The following is a 19117-nucleotide window of genomic DNA, read 5'->3' on the forward strand; positions in this document are numbered from 1 at the left end:
GCTTTGCACTCCGGAATGACTCCTGGCGGTGCTTGGGGGACTATATGGGATGCGGAGAATCGAACCCGGGTCGGACGCATGCAAGGCAAACGCCCTACCCGCTGTGCTCTCTCCAGCTCCAATGTCTTACTTTCTAGGGATGAGAACACTGAAGTTTGCTTAGATCATTTTAGACATAAATAGTACTCTCTGCCATCCATTTCCATACTTCCAACCTCCTCTTGGAGCGAAACTTTTCTGCAAAAGCTTGTGTTAAAGTTTCTTTTCCAAATATGGAAAGTTTCCTGCTGAGTACCTCAAAAAGAAAGAATGCTCTGTACCTTGGAGCAGACAGACTCAAAGGATTCTTTTTATGTCTTCGGCCCATAGCTCCTTGCTCCTCCTCCCCTCTCTCCCTTTCCAGTTATCTTGGGAGAATTGAGATTTAGACTCCAGTCAAGAAGGAAAAGGCCATTGTTTTGGTTCTGTCTTGTCAAGTATTGTATGGCTCACCTGTCTTTATAAGCCAGATTCTGGGCTTCTGAAAAAGATAGGCAGACAGGAAGGAGAAACCATCACCTGGAGCTGCCTTCACATGATTATGCTTCTCAGATTTCACTTGAATGAACGGATCTCCTGCTCTTGTTTTGTTCCCATGTCCGATGCCCTAAGAATTATCAAAAATTCTCTCAGCCCGTAATGTCATCTGACTTTGCTGAACCTTACCGTGAGTTTTTAATAGTAAATACATATACTGAAAACAGTAGTCAAATAGATAAACTGATAATAAATTATTAGAAGAAAACTGACTCCGTGTTGAATTTGATTAGATATATCGACATTGAAAAGGAAAAAGATTTTCCGAAGGTTCTTTCATTGAAGTTAATCACCAAGAATATTGATAACTGCGCAAAAGTAAGTGTTTTCTAAGCCAGGAAACGCAATTCCAAGGGCCATAACGATCTAAAGAGAGACAGGCAGTGTATGCACTATGGCAGGCTGGGCATCCAGAACTAGTATTGTGGGAAAATGAGCTTCCTGAGGAGAAGGGTGTCACTGTCTATAGGAAATGTACACTGTAGAGCAAATGAAGGAAGCAAAAGTCCTGGTAAGCACAGAATTTCATATTGCCATGAGGAAAGAATATTGCTTGTCAGATATCCTTTTCCCCCCTCTGGCACTCACATTTCCCTGGATCCTTGGGAAAGCAGTTGCAGCAGTTGGAATATGGCCATTTGCACAATTTTTTTCCAACTTGTCCAAGCTTAAGTTCGAGATTTTTTGAACTGGTTGGTTTTCCGGATTGGGGTGTTTTTGTTTGTTAGTTTGTTTATTCGTTTTTAAAATCTTGGTTTATTCATTATTTAAAAATAGATGGAGTGGGACAGACGACATTTTTAAGGGATTAGCGTGCTGCTACGTCACAATGACCAAATATAATTTTAGACTTTCATCCTCAGATATTATGGGTGATTTAAGAACTGAAATATAGTACAAGTGCCCAGGGGTTATGAACAGGACGCGTAATGAAAGATTAGGAATATTTTCTTGATATAAAGGCTGTAATAACACATCTCCAAGTCATATAGAATAGTTTGGTGTGAAAATAGATTAAAACAGTTAAGTTTTAGCCCAAAGGAGTAGTTATGCCACTTTCAGGCTTAAATACTTGGCAGCACTGCTTATGAGAAATACTCAAATGTTTATGGCAAGAGACAACAGAGGTCTGTCCTGTAGCAAGCAAAAACTCACACCAAGAAAGCACATTTTTCTGTAGATTTTCATTCCATTTCTGTGACTGCTGTTACATTCAGTCATTGGAGACCAGTCAGAGTTCTTGCACTTTTTGAATACTTCCATTTTTTTCCTCTCAGGCACCGCAATTTAAGACATTGCTAATGTCAGAGTTTCATACAGAAAACATTCTAACACTGTAGCCTCCACCATGTGTCCGTGCCCACCCACCAAGCCTATCTACCTTTTGCAGTGTGTGGAAAATGGTTGCTTTGGGGGTGGGGGGAGGATGAATGTCCCACTCTTATTTTGGAAGACAAGAAATGTGGTCTGGTTGACTGTACCATTGGTACCTGGTGAATTGAATGCAAGAACTAACACACATCTGAGTTGATTCTTGGTGAGAGTTTTCATTCAAGGATTCGTGCTTCCAGAAGTCGTCATTCCCATAAAGCAGGAATGCATGCAAAAGGAGCTTTATTCCTCCTGGCCTGTAGGTTTTCAGTCTGACAACTGGCTTCTACTGGATGGAAAAGAATAGAGATTTTCTCCTTAGTTTAACTTACTGACCAAAGAGCTCTGTCCACTGCTAAAATTTCCTTTGTTTTATCTACAGGAAAGCCATGCTGGGAAAAATCCACAGCTTCTAGTTACTCATTTGAATCTATGTGCTCAGTGTTAAGAAAGACATTACTTTAGAAATCATGAGATTCCAGGGGGGCAGGGATATGGACCGGGAGTCAGAATGTGTAAGCCTCTGGGTTCCAGAGGCCCGCACTGCAAAAATAAAAAGAAAGAAACCAGGCACTTTGTCAGTGATAACTAGAATTAGGGGATAGAATTGAGAGAATATAGGAGGGTTTCCTTGACATGGTTTTCAGACTTTAAAAAGGTGGAAGCATCTCATGAAATGAAAGCTCAAGTTGAGTCCAACTTAGAACTCGACTTTGCCATTCTGGGAAAACAAGCACTGGTTAGTTAGGTAAGTTTAGTCCTCTGTTGGGTACTGAGAAAATAAGAGTCTGTCTTAAGGCTAAAAGCATTTGAATTCAGTCATCTCCAAAGACAATATATCATAGCACGTAATTGGCTTCTAGAGAAATATTTTTTTCTTTTTTTTTCCCTTTTTTTATTAGTGAAACACCATGAGGTACAGTTATAGACTTACAAATTTTGTGCTTGGGTTTCAGTTATACAATGATCAAGTACCCATCCCTCCACCAGTGCCCATCATCCACCACCACGGGTCCCAGAATCCCCCCACCCCTTAAACCCCGTTCCACCCTGCCTCTGTGGCAGGTCATTCCCCCTTGTTCTCTCTCTCTTCTTTTGGGTACTGTGTTTTGCAAGAGAGGCATTGAGTGGCAATCATGTTTGGTTTATAGACTACTTTTAGCATGCTTCTCCCACCCTGGGAGGGTCCTCACAACATCCTTTATTTGGTGCTCTCTTCTCTTAATCAGTGATGGGAAAGTGAAGAATCATGAGTAGATTTCACTTAGCCTAAAGGCTCTTTTATTCTTTTGGCTCTTATACTTTGTTTCCATTGATGCTGCCTGTTTGCTTCCTTTCTACCAGCAGGGACAAGGCCCTAATTGCTCATTTATCTTACAATTATCTTTAAACACTGAGCATTTAGAAAGCCCTGCATTTGATTCCTAGCACTTTATGGCCACACAAGCCTGCCAGCTTTGGCTGCGATTAAAAAAAAATTGTTTCTCATAGACAAGAAAGCTACGGCATAGGATAGATTTTTATGATAAAATTTTTATGAGAAAAATGATAGATTTTTATGATAAAAACATTGTAAAAGTCAATGTTTTATAATTGAGTCATCTCTATAAATATCCTAATCTCCTAATTTCTCAATACAGTTTAGCATAGACTATTTGTCTGTGCTCGGTGACATCGTTTGGAATGATTCTTAAGTCTCTAAAAGTTTCTTCTCAATTGCTAGACCTGAGATTTTGAGATGCCCCCCTCCGTAAGAAATTCAAATATGAAATTTTCAGTAGCCAACAGTGCCAGATATGTAGAAAGTGCCTAAAAACAAAAACCAGTGAGACCTAAAAGTTCTAACCTGAAGGTCTTTGTAGCCAGTTGTTATTCTTATCTTACCTAAGCTGAATTTCTACCAGGTGTAGGACCAACACCCGGTGGGAATAGTACTGAGAATACAGGGTTTTTTTTTTTGTTTGTTTTGTTCTTAAATTACACACTGCACTATGTAAATACAAATACAGTAATGATGCAGAGTACCAATGTCCCTGTGGTGCCGGGAGAGTGTGTTCCAGACACTCCCTCTGAAAATAATAGTTTTCTGCTTCTTAGAGCCTTATTGGGTTAGCCATATTGATACTGTATTATAGTGTATCATAGTCAATGGGCAAAAAATAATTTGTAGAAAAATTTGTTTTCTGTTTACCTGTTTTACCAGCAACTGAAGTCAACATATGCCTTTGAATAATCACTTGGCAATGATTTGTTCATCTGTGACAACGTCTTTATAGTTCTTTTCCTGTTTTTTTTTTTCTGTAGTTCAAAATTTTGAATGTTAAGAACTCTGAGAATGTCATCGACGTCATCAAGACCTCCCTCTCAGAATTAGGATTAATAGTAAGTTTCTCTGCTAGGTACTTTGAATTAAGAACAAACTTTGACACCGTAGATTCTTGTTAAGATCATCTCTTCAAGAAGACTTACTAGAGATGCAAGTAATATCCCTCAAGATAAAGAAAAAGGGACATGAAGCTTTTAATATTACCTTAAGATTGTTTAATATTCTCTCATTGGGATTATGTGCAAATCAAAAAGAGATTAAGCTATCTATTATTTGAGTGATAATATATTGATATTGTATATGCTATAAACATGCACGGTTAGGTGCATTGATACAGGTTAGGTTTTCAGTCTAGTTTCAACCTCCTGTCTCCCTTGCTACTTGTTCAATACTTGCCGAATTCTTTCCCAGTCTCCTCCTCTGGTTGTTCTCACTCACCTACTCAATCAAGGGGATGTTTCTGGATTTGCTGTGTAGTAGAGCTGTAAGGACCAGATAGCTACTGGAGTCACTCGCTGCAGCGGGTGAAATGGCTGATGCCTATCATGAATTACTAAATGCAAAAGAAAAGCTTCCTGTGGTGAATTTAAGGAGCATTAGTATACACACCACATATTCCCCTGTGGCGTTTTTTGTTTCTTGTTTCTTGGGGTTGTTTTGTTGATTACTGGAAAAGATTGGAATGTTTGAGGATGGGTGACAGGAAAGAGCTGGGAAAATAGTCATCTCCAACCTACAAGTATAGAAATGCCACCACAGAGTTGATCCTTATGTTAGAGGCAGTGACTTTCAGAAGGATGCAAATAAAAGACAGCACTGCTCCACCACTAGTTCTTGAGTGAGTATCTTTCTAAGTGCCTAGACAGTGTTGTTACATGTTTAATAGACCCTCACCTGAAGTTTTCTTGTAGAACAAATGAAGAAGGAGGGGACAAACAAAATTTGGAATGGGACATTTCATTTATTACATTGAATATGAATATGTTTCATGTGTACAAAATGTAGCAATATGACCTGAGCATCTGGGCAAGCATCTAAACCACTGTGCTATCTCTCTGGCCCCTCTGCTTTGATTATTAGACAGATCATAATTACAGGTTGGAAGCACGTGAATGATTTAAGAGGAAACAAGGGAGATTCAACTATTCTCATGTTCTTAATTTTGCTTTCATTTTCACAGTTATCAATCTTTGACGTTAGAAACATCCTACTACATGTAATTCAGAAGATTGATGAATATTGCTTTAAAATTCATTTGAAATTTAGGCTATTTGGTTCTACTGTTCTTAGGCATTCTTGTTTTCAAACACTACAAGATAACAAAGGGGTTGATTAGCTGTTCTTCTTATTTGCAGTAATAATTTGGGGGGGGGATAGATAGAAGCAAAAATTATATATTGGGAGGTGGAAAGGATGGAATTCTCCATAACCAATATCTTCTATCTTTTCATCAAAGGGAAAGGTAAGGATATTCAGTACTACCTGTCTGTTCAAATGTCACTGAAGATACTGTTTGCTTGATCCTATCAGAGGATACAGCCAAGTTGGCTTAAATTTATACCTTTCATTTCTGAGTTTGAATATTGTTGTATTATAATTCTGTTAGTGAATAGTTTCAGTTATTATCAGGACTGAGCCTTTTCTCTATATAGAAGGTTTGCCCTTTCTGCGCTCAAGAGGGGATTTGTCCCAAATGAAACGAGTGTAGACATTGTGCCAGATATCTTTTTTCTCAGAGCTTCATGGTCATTCTCCATCTGCTAAGAAGCAGCTGAGGCTACTCAGCAGCATCTAACATATTCAGGTCTCTACACAAACATAGCATGTCTGAGGCTCCATGGATAAGAGCTTGTGTTTGCAGGGGCTTGTTGGAGATGAAATCCAATATTCTCAGACACAACTAGACAGGGACAGACAAGTGAGGGCACTACAAATGACCTCTTTAGAAAACCAAGGCATTTCTTTATTGAAAAATGTATGTGATGTCGTGGGTTTTTTCGTCTGCTACTGGGAGTAGAGAGGTCCTGATGATATTGCAGGTCATGCACCCCTAGTCATCACTAAGGGGAAAATGAAAATAGACCCTGGGTCCTAACAAAAGCACTGCATAAAGGTTGTAGAAATCAGTGCTGTTCGCTTTACAAAGGCAAAATCTTTAACCCCCTTCAGTCCCCCTCAGGAACCTAACTGGCATTAATACACTGTCCTCTGTGTGTGTGTGTGTGTGTGTGTGTGTGTGTGTGTGTGTGTAGGAAGCATATAAATAGCTTTATTCATTTAGCAATAGGAGGGGTTTCTATTTTGTCTCCAAGGGCACTGAAAGGGATTATCAATTGTGGATTCAAACTGGAAAACTGGCAGCACCATATCTTCTAGTAGGTGAGTTTCTGAAAATTTGATAAGATGGATATGTTTTCCTAACTTCTGAGAGCCAGAATTGGCCAGAAAGTTTAACTACTAAATATTAAGCATTTCCAGAGTGGCAGTCACAAGTACCTAATAGTAGAGTTGGGAAGAATAGTGTGGATTTTTCTCTTCAATTCTCAAAAGCAGAACTAGTTTACCAAACTTTAAAAAAAAATCTGTCAGCAGTATGTATTATTTAATTTCGCCTACACATTTGTCTTTCCTATACAGTTCTTGAATTCTTTTTCCTTATAAGATTAGGCTACCTATTAAGGTTTGCTAGTTTGACCCCCACATGGTAAGTAGGTAAGGTCTACTAAATCATAGATTGGAGATCGAGAGATCCCAAGAATTTTCTGAAGAGTTGGTATAGCTTAACATCAAAGGAGAAACAGGACTGCCTGGAAATACTGTATTTCTATGCCAACACAGGAAACGTGCATTCCAAGCAACATTGTCTCTTTCTTTGCCCTTCTTTCCCTTGCCCACTTAAAACGGCTTTGGCGGAGTCCCTCTGTGGGTAGACCGAGGGCCAGGAATAGATCCTAGCCCGTTGCAGTGTGCAGCACCAGCGCCAGGACCACTCAGCCGTAAGTCTCCATTGTGGTTTTTCTCTGTGTAGGTCATGAGATACCGTACAATATCCAAATGAGCCATGTCAGAAGCAACCTTGGCATCGTGGTACCGACGACTGAGGACATAACTTTCATCCAGCCACCACTCTTCACAAGAGCACACCTTCGTCCAAGGTCAAGATGCCAGTTTATTTTGAAACCCACCCCCAGGACTCCTGCATTGACCAGAAATGGTGAGTAGCTGCTCCTCTGCACAGTCCTGCTGCGTTTTGATGCCAAAGGTTTCGTTCCTGAAAACAGTACCGAGATCCACACTTGCAGTCGGATGAGATGGTTGTTGAATTTTCCGAAAGCAAAGACAGTTTTAGGAGGTGGTCATTACGGAAATTCTTGTCTTTCTACATTATTCATTGCTCTTAAACTGTAGGCACATTACAGCGTTGGAGGCTCCATTGAGCGATACAGGTGTGCAGTGCCTTCTTTCTAGCATGAGACATTGCACTGTGTGTTTCTCAAAATAGTCCCATCTTCACAAAAGGTAGTTTGAGAGGGTCATCCCCTACCTGCATTCTGGGTCAGATGATTTCCATAGAACTCTCTTTTGGGTCCATTCATCTAACATGCATTCCCTAGAAACATAGCCATCTCCTACCTATGCCATCAAGAAAAAGAACTCTAGATGATAAAGTGACATTAAATGGAGGGGGTCCCAAGTGTGAGCTTTGAAGTCTTTAGTCTGAAAAGGAGATTGATCTGGTTTAATTTTCCTGTTATGAATACAAACCAGGTGTCTGTATTTGCAATAAAAACAAAAGAATCATTGGGATAGTGAAAAGTCCATGCTGAATTTCCATGGTTGTCTTTTGTCAATGTGAACCGACTGAGGGACCCAGAAGTAACTCTCTTATATATCTACTGCACACACCCTCACCCTATTTTCCTGATTTCTTTTGGCCACTCCTGACTCTGCCCTCAGGTACTGAATGTGGGTTGGCCATGTGTGTGCAAGACAAAAGCCCTACCTGCTGTACGATCTCTCCAGCCTCTAAAAAATTTGAGGTAACAGTGCTTTTCAGGAAACTTGAACATCACATGCCAAATGATACATACAAATAGACAGATATGCATATTAGGAAATGTCTCAGGAACTCTGCTGAGACCATCCATATTTCATTTGCTTTTTTTCCAACTGAGATTTATTCTGAGAAACCTTGTCTCACAGGTGGTTGAATACATAAATTACCACAAACAATACTCTTTTCCCCACTTCAAGGAAGTAGTCAAGACTTTGTGAAAACTTTCAGTCACATCAGTCACAGTTTTAAAAGCAAGACAGCTGTATTTAGTATCTGGCAGCAAGACAGATAGGAGAAGTTATTTGAATATATAAAATGAACTAGACAGACTGACCAACAGTTGAACTGGCAAAAACAAAAGACTGAATACTCAACATTTTTATCTGTGACTTAAGTAGGGAGAGTTGTATTGGACTTTATTTATGTCTTTAATTTACTTTTCAATAAAGTGGTTTGGGATAATTTGTTACATTACATATTCTAACACCGATCCCACCACTATTGTACCTTCCCACCACCATTCTTTCCAATTGTCCCAACCACCCCTCAAGCCTGCCCCTAGATCAGAGCCTGAGTTATTGATTTTCTATGGCTTGTTATCAATAATTTGCTACAAACGGTCAAAAGATGTTCCTGTAGAAGAAAGTATGTGAAGATTATTGTAGCTCATCATGGAGCCCTTAGGCCCTTGTAGAAATGGTTACTAACATGCTCTTACAGGTTAAGCCTTAAGTCATGATATCTTGTTCATAAGCATAGGTTGCCTTGTACTTTCCATCCCATCCAATGTGGTGTGCTCCTCCTTATTTATCAGTGATGTGAGTTTGAGATGTTGTTCTAAGAATTCTAAAATTCTGAATGGGCTGAACCATCAGAACATATCTTTTAACTGGGCTGAAGTCACTTTTATTTTAAAGTGACTCTTTTTGGATCAGAACCCTGAGGTGTTTTTTTTTTTTCCCAGACAAATCTGGAATTGAGCTGAGAGCTACCTGGAATGGAATGATCTAATGTAGCTCTTGAGATTCTAACCTAAATCGAATTCCCAGTTTGAGGTTCACATTGACTCCTCTGTGTGAGCCTCAGGGATCAACAGGAACTGACCTACTTCGTTAGGTCGTGACATTTGTGATGAAGTTCTTCCCCTGCATGTTTGCGCTGACCTTGGCATCTCTTTTTTGATGGATTCAACTGTTTCTGTTACCTAAGGAAGCCTGTCCTTTACTTTGAGAAATGCAGTGCCAAAACTCTACACTTGGTTGATTTCTCCAAAATAGGGAAATACCCAAACTTTAGTTTCAGTGATGAAAAGGCTAGCAAACAAAGACTTGTATAGAACATTTTTTCTCTTTGAACATCACCTGGAATTGAAAGTGTCAATGAAGTGAAGTCAATTCAACTAACTCGTACTGATCTTCTTCCCTAAACTCAGGCCACAGAAATGTTCTGCGACAAAGATCTGTTCTAAACTGGTCATTTTGGAGAAGGCCTAACACACAGTTGGATGATGGATCAGATTCTACGACAGGAAAACTGTTTGGTATCTCTTTGCCAAACATCTGCGAAAATGGCAACTTACCAACACCGATTCTTGTGAGTTCTGTTTTGTCCTGTAACACTAACTGCCCCAGGCGCCATGGAATCTCATCAATGGCCAAGACACAGTGGCCATAAACTAAAGCTCCCAGGAGCGAACAAGACAGATTTTCCTGGACATTATTTTCTATTCATAACAAGCAATACAAAACAAATTGTCTAGCATTGCCTTTTCGGCAGGTTTCAGTGGTGGTGGGACTGGTGTCAAAATATTGAATGTAACCAAATTAGAGAGAGAGAGAGAGAGTGGAGGAAATTGTCTGCCACATTGGCTGGGGAAGTGGGTAGGGGAATATAGGATATTTTGGTGGTGAAAAAATGTGCACTGGTGAAAGGATGGGTGTTTGATGATTGTATTACCAAAGTTCAAACATGAAAGTTTTGTAACTATCTCATGGTGAATCAATAAAAAGGGAGAAAAAAATAAAATAATAAAATAAAATAAACATTCTGAATGTAAAAAAAGTAATGTGGACTTCATGCCCAATTCAATCAGCTTAATCAATGGCTGAGTAAATAGTCCTACTCCGATATTTAAAAAAAAAAAAAACAAGAAGGGGAAGTCTGTCAAAGGAGAGCTTTGATGGAAAACTCTTCCCAAATAGAAGGACGATAGATAACCACATGCCTGCCAGTATCATCATCAGTAACTTAAAGGATACAAAACCCAATTGAACTCTATCAGAATTCTAGAAAGGTTTTGATCATCTGGTCTACTAGTGTTAGTAAACATCACATAAGCCTGCTCAGATCAATTAGAATTTGCCTTTTAGATAGAGAATCCACAACATCTCCACACCCTGTTCCTTGAACTCAAAAAGTATTCTGAAAGCCAGTTTCACATTAGAAGCAGAGAATAGTTTGGAGAAGACTCTTTCATGGGTTTTATAAGTATTTCGATTCTTGGCACATTTGGTTACCATTCATCAATGGAGTGGCTCAGAAGATAGGCTCCAGTTCATGAGTTTCCTCCTTACATGAATATGGTATGTGCCATTGCAACGTAGGAAATACTAGTCGAGCCACTTTTTAGCACAAATTTAGGGAGTAGTTCTCTTCCTACTTTAGATTACAATGCTGGGGTTCTAGTATCAGGTATTGCTATAACTAGGTTCCAGAGTCCCATGGGTGCTTGTCTCTTCCTTCAAGCAGAGGACAGAGCAGGAAAGAGAAATTCAAACGGTATTCCGAGGGAATGTAGTAGAGAAAGCTTCCACCAGAGGAGAGTGTTGAGTTTTTTGCAGCAGGAAGTAAACACACACTGTCTGTGGCACTGTGGCACTGTCCTCCCATTGTTCATCGATTTGCTCGAGCAGGCACGACACAAGTGGAATGACATATGAAACGGAAAAAAGAAAAGCAAGTGGAGAAATTTGGCAGAAATATTTTTATATTTGGAATCAGGGAGGAGAATGGGGAAGTCTGTGTTAGAAAGGAACAGGAAAATACTGAGGAGGAGAAAGGTTAGCAGAGAAATTTGACTATTGGTTCGCCGAACAAACAGATGACATTTAAAACAAGCGTCTGTAGTAAAATGTCTTGGTGGGATGTTGACTATAATAGCATGAATATATAGAATGATGAACTACCAGAAAACACATGGGCTTTCGTCCTCCTGGCAGTTCCCTAGTTGTGTAAACACACAAAAAAGAAAAAGGCCGGCGGTCAGGCCGCTTCCCCACTCCAGGGAGGTCGAAGGCGATGGTCAGGCGAAGGAAGGAAACGAGGGCCAGGCTGGTTGGTCTTAGCAGCGATTTATTACATGGAAGAGATGTATGTCACGGAGGCCTCAGGAATCCTCAAGCATGTGCACACTTGTTCTCTCAGCTTCTTTCCTCAGCCCCATCTTCCCAGGTTCTCTGGTGCACGTGTTCCCCCCCCCCCCCCCCCCCCGCAGAGAGCCCTGAAATCTCCCTTATATAGATCATAGTACCTCTAAAGGGTGCAATATAATGATGTCATCAAAAGGAGTTACAGAAAGAACACTGAGGCAAAACATACATTGTTTCTTTACATCTGCTGGCCAGTAATCCTGGCCTCACCTTTTTATAAGCTATAAGCACTTAGATTAGCACAACAAAGACCAGTCTGCTAGAGTTTGGAATCTACATCTCCAAAATCAACCAGCCTGGAGCCAGGCATCTACATCCCAAAGACCAGGCCTGGCTTAGCACCTGGGATCTGTATACCTAAGGCCAGCTAGGTTCCTGTGAGATAAGAGAAACTACCTCAATATACTGAAATCATTCACTGAAGGCAGTTTGAAGGGGAGAAAGCAGTCTCATCCAAGCTAGTCAGGACACACAGGAAAATTGCTTCTAGGACGTGTTTCTCCTCTCCTTGTCCAACCAACATATAAGCATACATAATATTAATCATTTTGTATGGACACAGTAAGAAATACTTTGAGCTTATAGAATTGCTCTCCTAGGGCCATCTCGATCTCAGACTGCAGTGCTCAGGCCAGATATCTTTCCTATTCCTAGCAGCAGGGCCCTAGTCTCGTCATTACTTTTGGATCATGACATCATTTGCCTATGATCAACCTCTTAACTTATAGTTAAGAATCGTGGCACCTTGGCCTGGCCCATCGTGATGCCAGGGTAGCACATAACTTACCGACTTGCCCTGGTTCCATCCAGTCCCACGTCGGGACCCTGCCCTTGGGGTGCTAGGAAGTGAGGGCAACTGAGGCTTAAGTTGAGAAGGCAGATGCCCAGGAGTGAATAATATTCAAAGCCAATCAATTCCTAAGTTCAGAGCATATTAATTAATTGTCTTCCTGAATCTATACAAAAGGACATTGCATTAAAGTAAACTGCTCAAAAGACATAAGGAGAGGAGAAAGGAAATATTAACTTACAGTACAGCTTCAGTGTCTAAGCAGGATGAGACCTTACAAATTGGTTGGGGAAGAGAGCATAGAAGAGGTTACAGACAGACAAAGTAATGGGAGTGACTCAGGAGCACTGTGATGGGTGCAACCTGATAAACCTAAGCTCCGTGTACTCCAACAGGCTTTCGTCTTCCTGGCAATTCCCTAGTGATGCCCCGATATGAAGCACCATTCTGCTTTTCCTCCCTACAGAACATACTATGGCTCCTTTATGAGAGGGGGCCCTTGACAGAAGGCATATTTCGTCAATCCGCAAGTGTGAAGGCATGCAGAGAATTAAAAGAAAAATTAAATGCCGGCACTGATGTACAGATTTATTGCGAGCCACTTTTTGTAGTGGCCTCCGTTTTCCAGGTACGAAAGGTTCTTCCTTAATCCACTCTGTCTTGTGTTGCTCAGGAGAAATACAATGGGATTCCCTCGCGTAACATGCTCAGAATAAACTGTAAGCCTGAATGGTTCTTAGATAAACATCAGGAGCTAGAGAGATAATACAAGTGTTAGGGCACTTGTCGTACACACAGCGTAGCAGGATTCAATCCCAAGCACGTTTAGCTGGTCCCCCAAGTCCTGTCAAGTGTAAGCCCTGGGCAAGGCTGCATGTGGCCCAAAACCAAAAAGAAAAAAGAAAGAAAGAAATCATACTTTATCAGGTCAGCATTGAGTTTTTTTTAAAGCCACCAGGAAGTCTAAGAGCGAACACAGCAGGGAAAGCATTTGCCTTGCACACAGCCCAAAAGCCTATAACAGAAGTATTCATAGCATGATTCTCAAAACAAACATCCTAATACAATAACTTTCATACAGTCTTCCTACCTTCTTAACACTGGCAAGATTTTCTAAAGGAAGCTCACTAAACTTGAAAACTAAAGTTTGCCACAAGAAGCATTTGCCTAAGGAAGAGATATTGCTTGGGTGAGTGGGGTGGGCTGGGGTTGGGGAGCCACTGAAAACTCCACTCTTTTGAGCCTTTACTGTTCTTGCTGCGCCCCACTAATGCCATCCCATGCAGGACAATCCTGTGGTGCCAGTGATTGAAACTGAGGCTCCTGCATACACAGCATCCTCTCTAGCCTGCTAACATCCCTTCTAATAGAGGCAAAGGTTGAGAAGGAAGAACCACAGAATCTGGACTGCCTTTCTCAAAGAACTCCCAACGTCGGCTTTGTTGGCGTTCCTCGCACTTAGACTTAGGGTACCAGAGTTTGATCCACAGTTGAGCTAGAGATAAAAAATGCAGAGTCAGAGCCATCTTTTAGCAGTTTTGAACTTTTAGGTTTGAACTCAGCAGGAGCTTCTGTAGACCTGTTTTACCTTCCCACCTCCCAGCAGGGTTGGAATGCACCAGAGCCAGGAGAGAGAAAGGTCCTGGAACAAACATCCAACTCAGGAAGTATGGTGAAATGGCACACTCTGCCCACCCCTAGCGAGTGCAATTTAGGAATAGGAAGTGAGCCGGCTCTGCTCCTTGACAACTCTGAAGTAGAGGTTTGCAATGAAGCACCTCTCAAAAGAACTGAAGATTGGTATTAGGTTCTCTCATCTGGTTTGGCCAGAGTATATGATGACTTGTCAATCCTAAATATAATCCAAGGTATACATGCTGTGCTTACCCAGCTCTGATACTGTAAGGTTTTTTTTCTGTTTTGAGATGTCAGATTTTCTCTCATCTTTAAGGAATTTAAACCACATGTCTTGAAAATTAATTTTACTGTTCTTCACCAGGTTTAGAATGTGAATTCTTAAATTTTGTACAAAATCCTAAGGTTATACACAACAAAACTTAAGAAGAGTTTAACTGCAAGTGATTTGTGCAAAAATAAAATAAAAAACTATCAGTATAGTAGAAAGTCTGTTCAAGTGAGTCCCAGCTATCTGTTTGCATGCAGTTACCAGAAACATCTTGGTTTCTAACCAGATTCTAACTTGATTCTAACCAGAAGTTAGAATCGATCAGAAAAAGGACCGAGTCAGTCATGTTCCTACTTGTGAAATCAATTTATTAATAGGTAACATGACATCAAGGGGTTTTTGTAACAGTCATAAATACATTCTAGCTTCCAGTTTATTTTTTAAAGTTTTTAAGTTTTTTTCATTTTTGGAGCATTACAGAGCCGTTCATAATTGAATTCCAGTCATACAATATTCCAACACCCATCCCTCCAGCAGTGTACATTTCCAGCACCAGAGTCCCCAGGTTCCTGCCCAACACCCCTTACCCCCTCCCCTTGCTGCCTCTTTGGCAGGTGCTTTTCTGAACTCACTCTCTCTCTCTCTCTCTCTCACCCTCTATCCTTTTGGGCATTGTGGTTTGCAATATTCATACTGAAAAGTTATCAAGAATATTTCTTACCTACTTTTAATCCTCAGATCTTGTCCAGAGTGATCATTACATTACCGGTTATTATTGTCATAGCAGTCACTTCTCTCTCTTACCTACCCTCAGCCCCACACACACTTGTGGCAAGTTCGAACAACTGACCAGTCCTCCGAACCCAAAGAGGCTTTCTAATGACCATAAGATCTCAGCTACAATTAGCTAAACTTCCCATATCTCCTTCATATCTATTTGACTATATGACAAATTGCAGCAGACCCATAATGACCCCTACTCTATATGAGAGGAGTAAAGAAATAAATAAACCATTATTTACTTTCAAAATAGTCCATCATTGCTCTGGGATCTGCTCATTAAACTAACAGGCACCCCAGCTCAAACATTAGCCCTGCAAACATGGCATCTAAATAATAAATTTTGAGTTGCCTGTGCTCAGGTAAGTAAAATCAATAATTTGGTTTCTCAGCAAGAGTTGAAACTGCCACGTCTAGAGTCGCATCTATCTTTCTCTTGTATCAACTTACAAAAAGGCAGCCTACTTCTCAGGCAGTGTTGGAGACCAGGATTGGAGATCAAGCTTTGCAAGCTCAACTTGATGAAGACTGTTGATTGGGATAACCTTTTGCTGGTGTCATACTCTGCTTCCATCAACCGCATCTATTTAGAGCCTGGAATGATTTCTCCCCCAAATCTATGAGAGCACTTATGTGGAGAACACTGGGAGAAACTGGAGTGTCTCCCCCAAGAATAGGAAGTAGCAGGGAGTTAGTATTCTTCACTAGACTAGCCTTCGCACCACAGCTAGTGCCTGTCCCATCTGAGGAAATAGGAGTACAATAAGTAGCGGGCTGGTTACCACATGCCTAACCTCAGAAAGACCATGTTAGTGCATCTATTTCTCTGAGCTACTGGTCTAAAGTTGTGTGTGTGGGCGGGATGGGGGTGGGGGTAAGCCACAGGGCAAGGGAAGGTGCTGTCTGCTTACTTACGGCCAGACTAGCCCGTTGTATACATTGCTACATGCACACAAAAGGAGGTGGAAGTTTCAATAGACTTCAGTCTTCAGTGACTCCTCTAGTTTTGGGGTACAAGAGAGTCAAAGTTAAACTAAAGCATGTGTTCGTAAAAGTGAATGTTAGTGCAGAGTTGACCAAGAACTCTGTTTCCCGGAGAAGGGAGAAAGAAATTTAACGAATCTTCCCACCCAAAGCTTTTCTTCTTTGCCCCATACTTAGGAGCCTGAATAATGACTTAAATATTTCAATTTCTTCTATATAAGGATTTTTTGAGGAGTATTCCAGGTAGTCTATTGTCATCAAACATGTTTGAAATTTGGCTTTCGATAATGGATGAAGCGAATCCTGAAGAGCGTATCCGTACTATCCAGTTGTAAGTGCGCTAGTTTTGTCATGTCTCAAAATCTTTCTGAAATGTATAACTTGCCTAGGAAAGTAATGATGACTATTAAAAGCACATTTGAGGGGGCTGGAGCAATAGCACAGCAGGTAGGGCGTTTGCCTTGCACGCAGCTGACCTGAGTTCGATTCCCATCATCCCATATGGTCCCCTGAGCACCGCCAGGAGTAATTCCTGAGTGGAGAGTCAGGAATGACCCCTGTGCATTGCCGGGTGTGACACCCCCCCAAAGAAAAAGCAAAAATAAAAAAAAACACATTTGAAATAGTAGGCGCAAGAAAGATAGTGGAACAGGAGGGAGCTTGCCTTGCACACAGCTGATCCAGGTTCCATCCCTGCCATTCCATTTGGCATCCTCAAACACCATTGGATGTGACCCAAAAAAAACAGAACAAACCAGGAGAGTAGATTAGCTGCCGTCATTGGTATTTCAGACGTAATTCTACCACATGGAATTCTTTACCTTTCTAAGAATCTGATAAGAACTGAAACCAATAACATCCAGAGCTAATGCTCTAGACCAAATCTTATCATTGGCGGTCTTAATTTTGTTAAGTATTTCACCAAACAACTCCTTAAATGTCTAACTCAACATCTGGATTCTTCTCTCAAGGAACTCTAAAGTCTGAGCAGATAAACTAGGAATTATAGTACTGTCTCATCAATGCCAGAAAAGACATAACTAGGGGTGGGATCTTCTTGGAGAGGCACTGCAGAAGGCTGCTCACTATTAAGAGTCAAGGGAGAGAGGAGTTGCAAAGTCTCTCCATCTTAATCACAGAGAACACATGGTTCTGCTGCAAAGGGAAGTTCCTAGCAGAACTCTGCACCCCTGACCCTAAACATTTTCTGTATTATGAGAGAATAAGAAAGATATGTCTAGGGACTGGAGCGATAGCACAGTGGGTAGGGCATTTGGCTTGCACATGGCTGACCTGGGTTCAACTCTTCACATCCCATATGGTCACCCAAGCACTGCTAGGAGTAATTCCTGAATGCAGAGCCAGGAGTAACCCCTAAGCATTGTTGGTCTGACCCAAAAATCAAAAGAAAAAAAAAGAAAGAAAGATATGTCTACCCTAATAAAAAGCAACACTTCCTTCACCTGTGAAAATGCAATCACTTATTTTTGCAAACGCTAGTTTAGTAGTCCTTTCTGGAATAACATTTAAAAAAGTTTGTTTCATTTGAATGAATCAAAGTGAGATACAATTACAGACTTACAAACTTGCATGATTACTTATTGGTTATACAATTCTTGAATACACATCCCTCCACCTGTGCCCATTCTCCATCACCAATGTTTCCAGGATCCCTCCGACCACACCTACCCTTTTGCTCCCCTCTCCCCAACTCTGAGGCAGGCATATTCTCTCTTTCTCTCTCTTTCTGGGTATTGTTCTTTGCAATACAAGTACCAGGTGACCATCATGTTTGGGCGATGGTCTACTTTCAGCACGCATCTACCATCCCAAGCAAGCCCTCCAACCATCATTGATTTAGTGGTCCCTTCTCTATCCAGCTGCCTTCCCTCAGCACATGAGAACAGCTTCAAAAGCCTTCCCCGCAGAGATCCCCTTGGCTCCTATCTCTACTCTCCTTAGGTGTTGGTCTCCGATTATTTTACTTTATATTCTACAACTGAGTGCAGTCATTCTATGTCTGTCACTCTCTTTCTGACTCATTTGATGTGATACTCTCCATGTCCATAAAATTGTTTGAAGAAAACCGCCCTAAAGCCCTTCTGGAGTAACCTTGAACTTGTGAATTATCTAGACTGCTGTTGATAAACTATGTTCTTCTATTAACAAAAGAGGTCTAGCTCCTAAGAGGGTCAGAAATCAAGGCCATGGAACAAAGAGGTTATTACTTTCATTATGATTTTGTGGGATGTTCAGACAGAATGAACATCAGATTATATGCTTTGTTGCTTGTCTTAAAGATCTTATCCTACAACCTCAAATAGTTCAAAGACTGATGACCTGAAAGTCAGAGAACCAAAAGAGAGTACCCTAGACAATAGCTGCCTTCTTACTGAACTTCCTCAGCAATCTTTAGATTCCTCGTCCGTGTCCTTTATACCCTTTCCCTACAGACTCTACCCATTAGACCACTGCACTGAGCCTAAGTGCCTCTGCTTCATTTGGCGCAGCACCACCCACCTGATTTTCCCACTGGCTGCAGATTCTGGCTAAAAATAACAAACTTTCAAGATTATCAATAATGTCTCTGTTTCTCTGGGTAACAGTTAAAATCATTTTTAGTGACTAATTGTTTGAAATCCCTTATGAGCTGCAGTCCAGACAGTGGGAAACATAGTGTGAGAGTGAAGGAGAATGCTAAGCTCTGGATGGAGCAAGGATGTGTCCCAAGCACACAGCTGAGGCCAAGTGCTTGGGACACCAAAAGATACACTGGCATTTCTGCATTGCTGGAGCAACTTGATATTTCAAGGAGCATGTTGGGAGCTGGAGTATTAGTAAAGCCAGTAGGACACTTGCACGTGGCCAACCCGGGTTCAATCCCCGCCACCCCATTTGA

The sequence above is a fragment of the Sorex fumeus genome, unplaced genomic scaffold (assembly GCF_029834395.1).
Source record: "Sorex fumeus unplaced genomic scaffold, SorFum_2.1 ptg000221l, whole genome shotgun sequence".
NCBI classification, from domain to species: Eukaryota; Metazoa; Chordata; class Mammalia; order Eulipotyphla; family Soricidae; genus Sorex; species Sorex fumeus.